Genomic DNA, 14,092 nt, shown 5'->3' on the forward strand with positions numbered 1-14,092 from the left:
ACTAATAGAAAGAAAACTAATGTAATAAAAGAACATTGGAAGGATATATCATCCTTCATCATTTGAAAGACTATGTAAAAAACTAAATGATAATCTCAGCGAGAGTCAGTTTGATGAAATCGAACGATATTATTAGTTAATAAGTCATTAGTTCAACTGTTTTTTAGTATATATTAAAATTAATATAATACAATTATTATTAAAATCTTAATATATTTACATTAAATTTAATTTATTTTTAATTAATTATATATATATTATAGAACATATTATTGGATATATATTAGTTATTATTTTATTTATTTATTATATTTAATTATCGGGTAAAAAATGTAAATTGAATATATATTAGTTATTATTATATTTGTTTATTATATTAAAATTATCGAAAAGTGTAAATTTGTGATGGAAAACAAAAAAGTGTAAATTAAAGTCAAAATTGAAAACAAAAGTCAACATTATGAAATCGAGAGTTGTAACTGGTCGATAAGTTATTAAAGCAACTGTGTTTTAGTATAATAAAAGATCCTTTCTATATTATTATCTTGTATCTCTAAATTAGAAGTAAAACAAATAATAATAACAAGAAGGTTTAGCAATAAATTGGTTAAAACGTAGGTGCTTGTGCTATTAAGTATGGATATTAAAATTTTATCAAGGTAAGCTTATATTTGTCAATGTTAAATTAGATTATTATTAGTCTTGCTATTAAAAGGAACTAGATCAATGTCCGGTTGTTGACCGGGTTACAAACAACATGTATATAGTTAAGAGTACACAAAACTTGTAATATTTATATATTAAAGATAATATAATTTAACAAAAATGCATATATCCATCTTTTATTACTAATGCCTACTATAAATTGTTGTAAACCCAAACATAAGAAGACTGGAAACAATTGACCGAGCAAGAAGTTCATGAGAAAGATATAAAATTATGTACTTTCGAGCATATCCTTAGATCCGTCAACTTCTATAGTAGCTTTAACCATGAAATCATCAACATCATCAATTATCTTATTTTCATCTTCCATAATAGCTCCAACGTTGATATCTTCACCTTCCATAGTAAGGTTTGTATCAAAAGAGTAATGTTTGGGTTAAATTAGATTAAGATAAAAGCAAAGACGGGTCGTCTTTCATTTTGTTCAAAGACCGGACGGAAATTATAGAAGATAGAGGGTGAGCCTAGGCAAGGGAGAGATCCATTGGAATATTGGATTGTAGCGAAGAAACTGTCATGTTCGTTAATTCATTGGCAATCAAAGTTTAATACATACACCAAAATACCATCAGTCTTCTTATCATTTCATTATTTTAAAAAATAGTAATAATAAAATAATATTAATAGCTTTAAATATTATGTGGTAACTTCTTTGTTATTTTTATATATCTATCTATACTATTTTATAAAAGTATAACCCTATGTTAAAAGTTATATGAGAGAAATGTCTAAATTACTTTTTATGATTAACTTACACTATCAAAATATTATCTTTTAAAATATCTACATTATCCATTTACATCAATTACTTTTACATTAATAATCTACCACACTCAACGTCGTCACCACCATCACATAGTTGTCGCCACAAACACCACCGCACTGCGTGGGTAACATGCTAGTATTCCTTTAAAAAAAGTATAATCGCCACTGGACAACATTTTTTGTAACACCCCGCTAAAGCGGAATATACGGGATGCACAGACAAGTACAAATGCACACAGTACAAGTTCAACACAGCCATTGAGATTAATCAAAGAGCAGGAGAACAAAGTCATAACGAATCATAATTAAGTCTAGATCAGAAGTACGAATGTTATTACAGAATATAACTGAATCAAAATAGTCAAATTCATGGGACAGAACAATTGTCTCATAGAACAGTACTTGAGCTAGAATAGTAATAAGGCCTTCGTAGCTCCAGGACTTGTATGCACGAACCGTCACCGAAAGGATGAGCTTAGAACGGAAGACTCTTATGCTAAATATCTAGTACCTAGCCTGAAAAGCATGTAAGTTCAAAGGTCAACTACGAAAGTAGTTGGTGAGATTCACATAAAGTACTTTATAAATATACATAGTACGGGTATGTATAAAAGTCAAGTCATATAGTCTGTACGGCTGTCAAATGTACCTTGCTGTAATAACAATAGTTTAGAATCTGTAATGTACTTAATATGTATGTCTATTATTACTGCTAATCCGCTTGGCCATAACGAGCTATGATAAATCAGGGAACTCATGTACTCAGATAGTCTATAAGTATGAACTAGGTCAAAACCGGTGACCAGAACATGTGATCAGAACAGGTGATCAATAAGTCTAGGTAATATGCATTCTCCTGAACTGTGGAGAATGAGGATGGGCCTACCCTAACAGCGCTGTCCATAATACCTACGGTCCACTCCCAGAACAAGTGGGAGATGAATTGATAGCAGTAAGTCTTAGGTCTCATACATAGACAATAAGTACATACAAGAATGTATTCAAGATCCTGCCCATTCAAGATCTAGAACACACATTTAGAAAATAAGTATCATAACGTAAATAGTCTGTCTGTACATAGTCTGTCTGAAAATAGTCTGTCTGTACATAGTCTGTCTGAAAATAGTCTGTCTGTACATAGTCTGTCTGAAAATAGTCTGTACATAAATAGTCTGTCTGTCTTAAGATAGTACGTAGTACAGTCAAGAAAATATATATATATAAGTCTGTATATATATATAAGTACAAAATAGTTTTCATGCTTTTCAGTCCCCGATAAAGAACTTTAAAAATGTACGAAAGGGGGAATAAGTGAACTCACAGTGATCTGGTACAATATATAGAACTAGTACAGTGAACAAGTACAAAGATAGATAAGTATATCTATCGGGATCCAATTACGCCTTGCCGAACTCCTACGCACATAATAACCATATAGAAGTACATGTATTAGTCTAAGTGATTATTCAAATCACAAATGTCCTTGGTGAACTGATGATTTGGTCCTTTGAACATTTTGACTCAAAATAGTTTTAACTGAACTTCACGTACATGAACTGAACGAAAGTGAGCCTTAAGTCTGTTTGAACTGAACTTGAACGAATTTAGACTTTAAATTCGTTGGACTGAACTGAACGAATTTAGACTTTAAATTCGTTGGTCTAAACTGAACGAATTTAGACATTAGGTTCGTTGGACTGAACAGAACGAAGTTAGACATTAAGTTCGTTTAGCTAATTTCGTTTTGAACAAGATAAATTCGTTTGATGCAGCAGGCATACGGACATAACACTGAACTTAACAAAATCACGAGTTTTGAAGATTAAGACATGTTACGACCCAAATTTGATCACCAAAACAGTTACTAGACTTATTTAAACATAAACCCATTGTTCTTTAACACGTTTTTGACATCAAAAACGACCAAATCATCAAGAACATATAGTTGAAAAGTTTGAACTTAATTTGATCAAAATCACAAAATACGTTGTTGTTACCTCAAAGTCGGTTCCAGAAATATGTTTAGATGACTACAAGGAAGCTAATGATATCAACGATTCGATCTAACAATCACGAAATCAAAGAATTTCTTATGTGTGTGTTTCTTGGTGTGGTGAGTGTGTGGAGGTGATGAAGGTGGTGAAGAATAGAAATCTTTTTGGGTTTACACTTCTTTTTATACCTTACCATAAAAGTGAAATTTCACCACTACAAGGACCATTTTGCAATTAAATTGAACTGAGCTCTTTTACGATCTTTTGATATTTGTGAACCGAACTTACTATATTATTGAATATAATCACAAACTCGTCGTTCAATATTAGTATTTAGATCAATTTGAAGTTCACATAAGCACATAATGAACATCTAAAGTACGTCTATAACTCACATAAATTAGACTGTCTAACCGCTTTAGTGGCATATGTACATTTTCAAGGACTTAAATAGAACATTTCTGGGACGGTTGTTACATCCTCCCCCACTTGGGCGATTTCGTCCTCGAAATTAAGAGTCTCGTCGGTCAAAAAGATGAGGGTACTTCTTCTTAATGAAGTCCTCGCGTTCCCAGGTGTCATTGTACCCGTGTCTAGCACTCCAACGTACACGAACTAGGGGTACGCGGCTCTGTCTTGTCTGTTTAGCATCTTTGTCTACGATTTCGATAGGCTCTTCGGTGAACTCGAGCCCTTCGTCTATGCGAACATCCTTAACAGGAATGATGGTCGGGTCGTCAGCCATGCACTTCTTAAGATTGGATACGTGGAACGTGTCATGAACATTGCCGAGCTCTAACGGTAGTTCCAGCTTGTACGCTACTGGTCCTACACGTTTAATGATCTTATATGGTCCTATGTACCGAGGCGCCAACTTGCCTCTCTTGCCGAACAGGGCGGTACCTTTCCATGGGGAAACTTTCAAAAGAACTTTGTCGCCCACCTCGAACTCAAGAGGTTTACGGCGTTTGTCCGCATAGGATTTTTGTCTGTCTTGAGCTGCCTTAAGCTTTTCTTTGATAACAGCTATCTTGTCTATGGTGGTCTGTACAACTGGAAGCTTCATCCAACTCCTTTCACCGGCGTCTAGCCAACACAGTGGTGACCGGCATTTGCGACCATACAAGGCCTCAAACGGTGCACACTGAATACTCGTGTGATAGCTGTTATTGTACGAGAACTCGATCAACGGGAGATGTTTATCCCAACTCCCTCTAAACTCTAATGCACAAGAACGGAGCATGTCTTCCAGAGTCTGAATAGTGCGTTCGCTTTGCCCGTCTGACTGTGGGTGATAAGCGGTGCTCAGATTAAGTCTAGTACCTAACGCTTCTTGAAGTGACTGCCAAAAGTCGGACGTGAAGCGCGGATCGCGGTCAGATACAATTGATAAAGGAACACCGTACTTGGTTACGATATCGTCTATATAGATCTCAGCAAGTCTCTCCAGTGAGTAGTCATCTCGGATAGGAAGAAAACGGGCTGATTTCGTCAGTCTGTCTACAATAACCCAATGGAGTTATGGTTGTTCTTCGTACGAGGCAGTTTCATAATGAAGTCCATAGTAATGTCTTCCCACTTCCACACCGGGATTTCCAATTGCTTCAACAATCCAGAAGGTTTCTGATGTTCGATCTTGACTTTAGAACATGTCAGACATCCGCTGACGTACTCAAAGATCTCTCTCTTCATCCCAGGCCACCAATAATCTAGCTTCAAGTTCTTGTACATTTTGTCTGCGCCTGGATGAATCGAGTATTTAGAACGATGAGCTTCCTGCATGATGATCTCTCGAACACCATTAGCTGCAGGGATCCAAACTCGGTTCTTGAATTTTCTAACTCCATTATCATCGACTTCGAATTCCTGAGCGATGGGTCCTAACCGCTCAGCTTTTATACTGTCTTTCGATCTCAAGCCGAACTCTTGGCCTTTGATCACAAGTTGCCTCAAGTCTGTACGATTGCCTCCTTAATAGATAAGATTTTGACTCGTTCTTTTCTGCTCAGCGCGTCGGCTACTACATTCGCCTTCCCGGGATGATACTTGATTTCACAGTCATAGTCATTCAGCAATTCCACCCAACGCCTCTGTCTCATGTTCAGTTCTTTCTGGTTGAATACGTGCTGCAAGCTCTTGTGATCGGTAAAGATAGTACACTTGGTTCCGTATAAGTAGTGCCTCCAAATCTTCAAAGCGAATACAACTGCCCCAAGTTCTAGGTCGTGGGTGGTATAGTTCTTTTCGTGCACTTTGAGTTGTCTTGATGCGTAGGCGATCACCTTGCTTCTTTGCATCAGTACACAGCCTAGACCTTGATGTGAAGCGTCACAGTACACCACAAAGTCTTCAGTGCCATCTGGTAAAGCTAGGACAGGTGCTTTACACAGTTTGTCTTTTATGGTTTGGAATGCTTGTTCTTGCTGATCACTCCAAATGAAGTCTCGAGTCTTTTGCGTCAATTGTGTCAAGGGTAGTGCGATCTTAGAAAAATTTTCGATGAAACGACGATAGTAACCAGCTAATCCGAGGAAACTACGAACTTCAGTGGGAGTTATCGGGGCCTCCCATTTCTTGATGGCTTCAACCTTGGTCGGATCAACATGAATGCCTTGCTCGTTCACAACGTGACCGAGGAACTGTACTTGGCGAAGCCAGAACTCGCACTTAGAAAATTTGGCATACAACTCTTCTTTTCGTAGGAGTTGAAGAACAGAACGTAAGTGTTGCTCATGGTCGGTCTTGTTTCGGGAGTATACGAGAATATCGTCAATGAACACGATCACAAATTTGTCTAGGAACGGACGACAGACACGATTCATCAAGTCCATGAAAATAGCTGGAGCATTAGTCAGACCAAATGGCATAACGAGGAACTCGTAATGACCATAGCGAGTACGAAAAGCTGTCTTTGGGACATCACCATCTTGAACACGAATCTGGTGATAGCCCGAACGTAGATCGATCTTAGAAAAGTACGAGGCACCTTGCAATTGATCAAATAGATCGTCTATGCGAGGCAAAGGATACCGGTTCTTGATGGTTAGTTTGTTCAGTTCTCGATAGTCTATGCACATTCTCATTGAGCCATCTTTCTTTTTAACGAACAAGATCGGTGCACCCCAAGGGGATGAACTGGGACGGATAAAGCCTTTGCTCAAGAGTTCTTGTAATTGGTTGGACAGTTCTTGCATTTCAGGAGGAGCCAGACGATACGGTGCTTTAGCGACCGGTGCTGCACCGGGAACAAGATCAATATTGAACTCGACTTGTCTCACAGGTGGCACACCTGGTAAATCGTCAGGAAAGACATCTGGAAAGTCCCGCACAATGGGGATGTCTTGAACTTTAAGTTCTTTAGCACTTTTGTCGATGACATGAGCTAAGTACACGAGATGGTCTTTCTTGTCTAAGTACTTGCGGAATTTCATGGCTGAGACGATCTTTAGCTCGTTCGTGGACTTATCGCCTTGCACTATCAGGATCTCACTGTTCTGGAGTGGTATATGAACTGTTTTCTCATGGCAACAAATAGTCGCGTGGTGTTTGGATAGCCAGTCCATTCCCACGATAACATCAAAACTACTAAGTTCAACAGGAATTAGGTCAATCGTAAAAGTCTTGTCTACTAAAACCAAGGGACAGTCTAGAGCAATTTCATTAGTGCCGTACTGTTGGCCATTAGCATACTCTACTACATACTTATCATTTAGTCTGCCAGTGTTCATGTCAGTAATAGCTTTAAAGTCTAATGCAACAAAGCTACGTTCAGCACCGGAGTCAAATAGTGCTGAAGCGTAATGATCGTTCAGAAGAAAAGTACCTGTCACAACCCGTGGGTTCTGACGAGCTTCCTCAGCGTTCAGAGCGAAAACTCGAGCGTTAGCAGGGCCCTGTCGGTTTTGCTGGTGCTGGCGGTTCTGGTTCTGCTGTCTTGGTCCGCGTGGATGAGCATCACGCTGAATATGGGCGTTCTGAATCTGATTCTGATTTCTTTGAACTGGTGCAGGAGGTGGTGGAGGAAGTCTGTCATTCCTCATCTGAAGATTTCTGTTCACTGGCGGCGGGTTAGCTCTGAGCATGTTTGTCGACACGACATTGCAGTATCTAGCCAAGTGCCCAATGCCTTGGCACTTGTAACAGGTGGGACAAGCACCAGTGTGGTGAAGATAGCACTGGGAACACTTAGGAGCGGTTCCAGAATACCTAGGCGGCTCAGGTGCTGTTGTCACAGCATAATTCTTCAAAATCTTCCCCTTCTTACTTGGGGGCTCAACTTTCTTCTCAACAACCTCTTCAGCTTTTCTCTTTCCTTTCTCCTCACTCTCCAACACATCTCCGGATCTGATGATGTCCTTGGTCAAAGTCTTAGCCAATACAGTGGCTCTGGACATAGTCTTAGGACCCTTGCTAGTGAGAGCACGACGAACTTCTGGGATCAAACCCCAGATAAAGCGATCAATCTTCTTCTCCTCAGTAGATGCTAGATGTGGTACAAGTCTGGCAAGCTCGTTGAACCTTAAGATATACTTCTCAATCTCCATTCCCTTCATCTTTAAGTCCCAAAACTCCTGCTCTAACTCTTGCAATGCATCCTTGGTGCAGAACTCAGCTCTCATCATCTTCTGGAGTTCTTCCCAAGTGTGAGCATATGCAGCCTTTCTGCCATCAGTAGAAACAACGCCAGTCCACCATGACCTGGCAGCACCATCGAACTGACTAGTGGCATGCTCAACCATCTTCTCCTCTGCAGTCTCTGTGTGATATAAAGCCTCCTCCATGTTCTCAAACCACATCAACAACTCCGAAGCTCCCTTTTCTCCTGTATAAACTGGGGGTTTGCACTGAGTGAAGGTTCTGAATGAACAACCTCTGTTGCGGGTAACTCTGCCTTCAGCAGCAACTTTGGTGTTAATCTGACTGGCACCTTCAGAATCACTGTGCACTACTTGGTTCTGCTCTTGTTCTTCCTGCGTCTTCTTGGTGCCTTCAGTTAACGGGATCGCTAACATCTGAGCGACTTGAGTAGCAATGTTGGGTATCATCGCATTCATGCGGTTGGTGATTAGATCTGCCACATCTTCCAGAGTAAAGTTGATAGTAGTATTAGGTTGAGGCTCGGGCTCCACGACGGTTTCGGCAGTGGGTACGGCTCTTGGCTTTCTCCCTCTCTTAGGCGGCATTCTTCCTTATGCCCCTAAAAGATAGAAATAAGAACTTGATTACGATTCGTATAAGTCTGTAACTCCAAGCACGTGGTGCGTATATACAATGATCATTGATAGCACGTTATATAAATAAAAACAGTCGTCGGTCGTACGTCAAGGACCTATAATCGTATAAGCTCTAAGGCCTATAGATGATGTACTAGTACGTAAGTCTTTCAAGCACGAATGAACCAGAAGAGAACAAATGGACATGAACGATATTGAACAAAGTTCCTAATTGAGCTCTAAGAATTGGATGACACCTTCAATAACACACCTTGAGGTCCTAGGTGCTTTTATCTTAGTTATATGTAGTTGATCAGGTTACATATAATTATGATAAAAGTACCTACTACTCAAACTGGTCATCAAAGGATCACCTCAGAGTGGAATCAAGTTATAGCTCGAGTTTTCCTTAGGGAAAAACTCAGTGTTCACTATAACCAGGGGCTCTGATACCAACTGTAACACCCCGCTAAAGCGGAATATACGGGATGCACAGACAAGTACAAATGCACACAGTACAAGTTCAACACAGCCATTGAGATTAATCAAAGAGCAGGAGAACAAAGTCATAACGAATCATAATTAAGTCTAGATCAGAAGTACGAATGTTATTACAGAATATAACTGAATCAAAATAGTCAAATTCATGGGACAGAACAATTGTCTCATAGAACAGTACTTGAGCTAGAATAGTAATAAGGCCTTCGTAGCTCCAGGACTTGTATGCACGAACCGTCACCGAAAGGATGAGCTTAGAACGGAAGACTCTTATGCTAAATATCTAGTACCTAGCCTGAAAAGCATGTAAGTTCAAAGGTCAACTACGAAAGTAGTTGGTGAGATTCACATAAAGTACTTTATAAATATACATAGTACGGGTATGTATAAAAGTCAAGTCATATAGTCTGTACGGCTGTCAAATGTACCTTGCTGTAATAACAATAGTTTAGAATCTGTAATGTACTTAATATGTATGTCTATTATTACTGCTAATCCGCTTGGCCATAACGAGCTATGATAAATCAGGGAACTCATGTACTCAGATAGTCTATAAGTATGAACTAGGTCAAAACCGGTGACCAGAACATGTGATCAGAACAGGTGATCAATAAGTCTAGGTAATATGCATTCTCCTGAACTGTGGAGAATGAGGATGGGCCTACCCTAACAGCGCTGTCCATAATACCTACGGTCCACTCCCAGAACAAGTGGGAGATGAATTGATAGCAGTAAGTCTTAGGTCTCATACATAGACAATAAGTACATACAAGAATGTATTCAAGATCCTGCCCATTCAAGATCTAGAACACACATTTAGAAAATAAGTATCATAACGTAAATAGTCTGTCTGTACATAGTCTGTCTGAAAATAGTCTGTCTGTACATAGTCTGTCTGAAAATAGTCTGTCTGTACATAGTCTGTCTGAAAATAGTCTGTACATAAATAGTCTGTCTGTCTTAAGATAGTACGTAGTACAGTCAAGAAAATATATATATATAAGTCTGTATATATATATAAGTACAAAATAGTTTTCATGCTTTTCAGTCCCCGATAAAGAACTTTAAAAATGTACGAAAGGGGGAATAAGTGAACTCACAGTGATCTGGTACAATATATAGAACTAGTACAGTGAACAAGTACAAAGATAGATAAGTATATCTATCGGGATCCAATTACGCCTTGCCGAACTCCTACGCACATAATAACCATATAGAAGTACATGTATTAGTCTAAGTGATTATTCAAATCACAAATGTCCTTGGTGAACTGATGATTTGGTCCTTTGAACATTTTGACTCAAAATAGTTTTAACTGAACTTCACGTACATGAACTGAACGAAAGTGAGCCTTAAGTCTGTTTGAACTGAACTTGAACGAATTTAGACTTTAAATTCGTTGGACTGAACTGAACGAATTTAGACTTTAAATTCGTTGGTCTAAACTGAACGAATTTAGACATTAGGTTCGTTGGACTGAACAGAACGAAGTTAGACATTAAGTTCGTTTAGCTAATTTCGTTTTGAACAAGATAAATTCGTTTGATGCAGCAGGCATACGGACATAACACTGAACTTAACAAAATCACGAGTTTTGAAGATTAAGACATGTTACGACCCAAATTTGATCACCAAAACAGTTACTAGACTTATTTAAACATAAACCCATTGTTCTTTAACACGTTTTTGACATCAAAAACGACCAAATCATCAAGAACATATAGTTGAAAAGTTTGAACTTAATTTGATCAAAATCACAAAATACGTTGTTGTTACCTCAAAGTCGGTTCCAGAAATATGTTTAGATGACTACAAGGAAGCTAATGATATCAACGATTCGATCTAACAATCACGAAATCAAAGAATTTCTTATGTGTGTGTTTCTTGGTGTGGTGAGTGTGTGGAGGTGATGAAGGTGGTGAAGAATAGAAATCTTTTTGGGTTTACACTTCTTTTTATACCTTACCATAAAAGTGAAATTTCACCACTACAAGGACCATTTTGCAATTAAATTGAGCTGAGCTCTTTTACGATCTTTTGATATTTGTGAACCGAACTTACTATATTATTGAATATAATCACAAACTCGTCGTTCAATATTAGTATTTAGATCAATTTGAAGTTCACATAAGCACATAATGAACATCTAAAGTACGTCTATAACTCACATAAATTAGACTGTCTAACCGCTTTAGTGGCATATGTACATTTTCAAGGACTTAAATAGAACATTTCTGGGACGGTTGTTACATTTTTAACACCTTAAAATGAAAAATACAAGAGGAAAAATTTCTCTACGGGACTAAAGGGTTCTTGGATATTTAATTTTTTTTTTTCAATTATCTAAAAAAATGAGAGCATGTTTTAGTTGTTTTTAAAAAAAACAATGCATTTAATAAAGGAAATATTTTTTTTTAAATACAATTAAAGTCATTTTTAAAATGACTCATTTTGACCCATTTATAGAATTACCCACGTTGACCCAGACCCGTTTTGACTCGTCATTTAACTCGATTTGGCCCGTACATTTTGCCCGATCCACCACTTGAGAAAATGTCCAACTCTTCATCTTGTTGGTTGAAAAATACTTCAATCTTCTTGATTGAAAATATGATGCATTCAAATGAGAAGAAAAAGTTGGTGCTTTATATACTGCAATCTATAATCCCTTATAAAGAGGATTGAGTTTAAGAAATTCAGCATAATTTTGTTCCCAAAATACCCCCATTTTATTTCTTAAGTTTCAAACTTACAAAAAAAACCCATACATCCTAGAAATACATATCCATACAAACAAAAAACCCACAGGTATCTTTCTTTATTTTTTTCCTGATGCTGCCGGAGCCGGAATCAGATCCCCACCGGGGTCTTTTTTTTTTGTTTTTCTTTCATGTTTTGTATGCAATCACCGTAAAGCCGCCGCAACGCGCGGGCATCGGGCTAATATACGTAACTGATATTGTATGAGAGTTAATTATATAATTATTACTAATTACGTTTTATTTTTCTTAAAGAGCCTCATGAGAATAAATATTGGATTAGGATTCGCATGTATGGGCTATGTGGAAGAGTGTATACGCATTTGAATTTTTTTCTTGGCTTATATATGAACTGAAAATATAATTGCCTTGTATTAGTAAAAGATAATTGCCTTATATTAATAACAAATGCATTTTGACTTCTTAATTTTGAAGGAATCACGTCCTATACCAAGTTACCATATTTATAAAACTATTACTTTAACTTTGTTTGTATTTGAATGGTTCAGATTATAATTTTTTTTATTTTCAATGGTCTAGATGAAAACTTAAAAATAATATTTTCTCTTGGCTATGGTAGCCATTAATATATATAATTTATGCTTTTTGAAAGAAGGTTACGATCTGATGAAAGTCACTAGAATTGTTATTTGGGTTCTTATTATTAATCATCTATGAGTAACCATGCTACAACTGTTTTTACTTATATCGACAAAAATTGTTAAAGGCTATATTATCACATAGACACTAGTAAAGATATAGCAAAATCTGTTATATAAATAAAGGAAGATTGTGATGACCTAAGATTTTCAAAAATTGTGTATTTCCATGCATCCTTTTAATTAATTATGACATCATCATAATTTATTGATTTAAAATTTAAAATATCTTACCTTTTTTTAAATATATCTCATTAATATAGATTTTTATTAAATGTTCACACTATTATGTAAGATTTTAATCACCTTAATTTCCGTTATAATAGGCCGAAAGTCCGAAACTATGGTGTCTTTTAGTATATGTTTTACTTTTTGTTTTTATCACTCGTATGTGTTTCAACATGTGTGTACAGCTACACATGTGTGTACATAATAATTTTTTTAACGTTGTTATCATACATTTTAACATGATAACATAATTACCCGGGTAGAATTCGATTTATTTATTTATAGGTTAACCCGGGATGATTAGCTAGTATTAATAATAGACCAAAGTTATATAGTTAATAAATCAACTAACACAATAAAAAATTTTAAAATAGAAATGGGCTATATTATCACATAGACACTAGTAAAGATATAGCAAAATATTAATAATAGACCAAAGTGTTATTAGATAGAAATTTTAGTGAGAAATTTTAGTTAAATGGGCTTGTGTTGTACATAGCTTTCAAAAACAGAGAATGAAAAGATGGATTTCATGCTACCTTAATGCATACTTATTATTATGATCTTGAAATTTGGAAAGCTAGACAATATAGATGATTTGTTGTATATATTATATATGATGATGATATTATGGAAATTGAATGTATTTGTTAAATGGTGATTCTTAGATGAGCAAATGTTACTTGAATTGTTGCTCGTGAATTTTAAAGTTTGATATTAGATTAGCTTGGCCCAAATTGATTGTATATTAGGATGGTCAAAATGTGAAAATGAAATTGTTAGTTACTACAATGAATGTTCATGCAACTAGTAAGCAACTAGTAACAGGAAAATGTTTGATCTTGGAATAGGTAATAATAATAATCGAGAAGTGAGCTTGGCTAGACAGGATAACTACGTGCAAGGTGAGTTCTATTTTACAAGTATAATTATAAGTGCCGGGGGCACAAGAAAATATAAAAGTGCCGGGGACACATAAAGATGATAAGTGTCGGGGGCACATAAAAATGATAAGTACCGGGGGCACATGGAGATAAAGTACTAGTACATTAAGTGGCGGGGCCACCTAAAGTGCCGGGGGCACATAAAATGTCGGGACACATGAAGTGCTGGGAGCACATAAATAGTTATGCCTGTAGATTAAAACTCACTAAGCATTAAGCTTACTCTTTAGTTGTTGACTTCTTGTAGGCGGAGAAACGAGCAAGGGAAAGGCTCAAGTAAATTGATATGCGAAATGTTGAATGCAT

This window comes from Erigeron canadensis, chromosome 7 (assembly GCF_010389155.1).
Source record: "Erigeron canadensis isolate Cc75 chromosome 7, C_canadensis_v1, whole genome shotgun sequence".
NCBI classification, from domain to species: Eukaryota; Viridiplantae; Streptophyta; class Magnoliopsida; order Asterales; family Asteraceae; genus Erigeron; species Erigeron canadensis.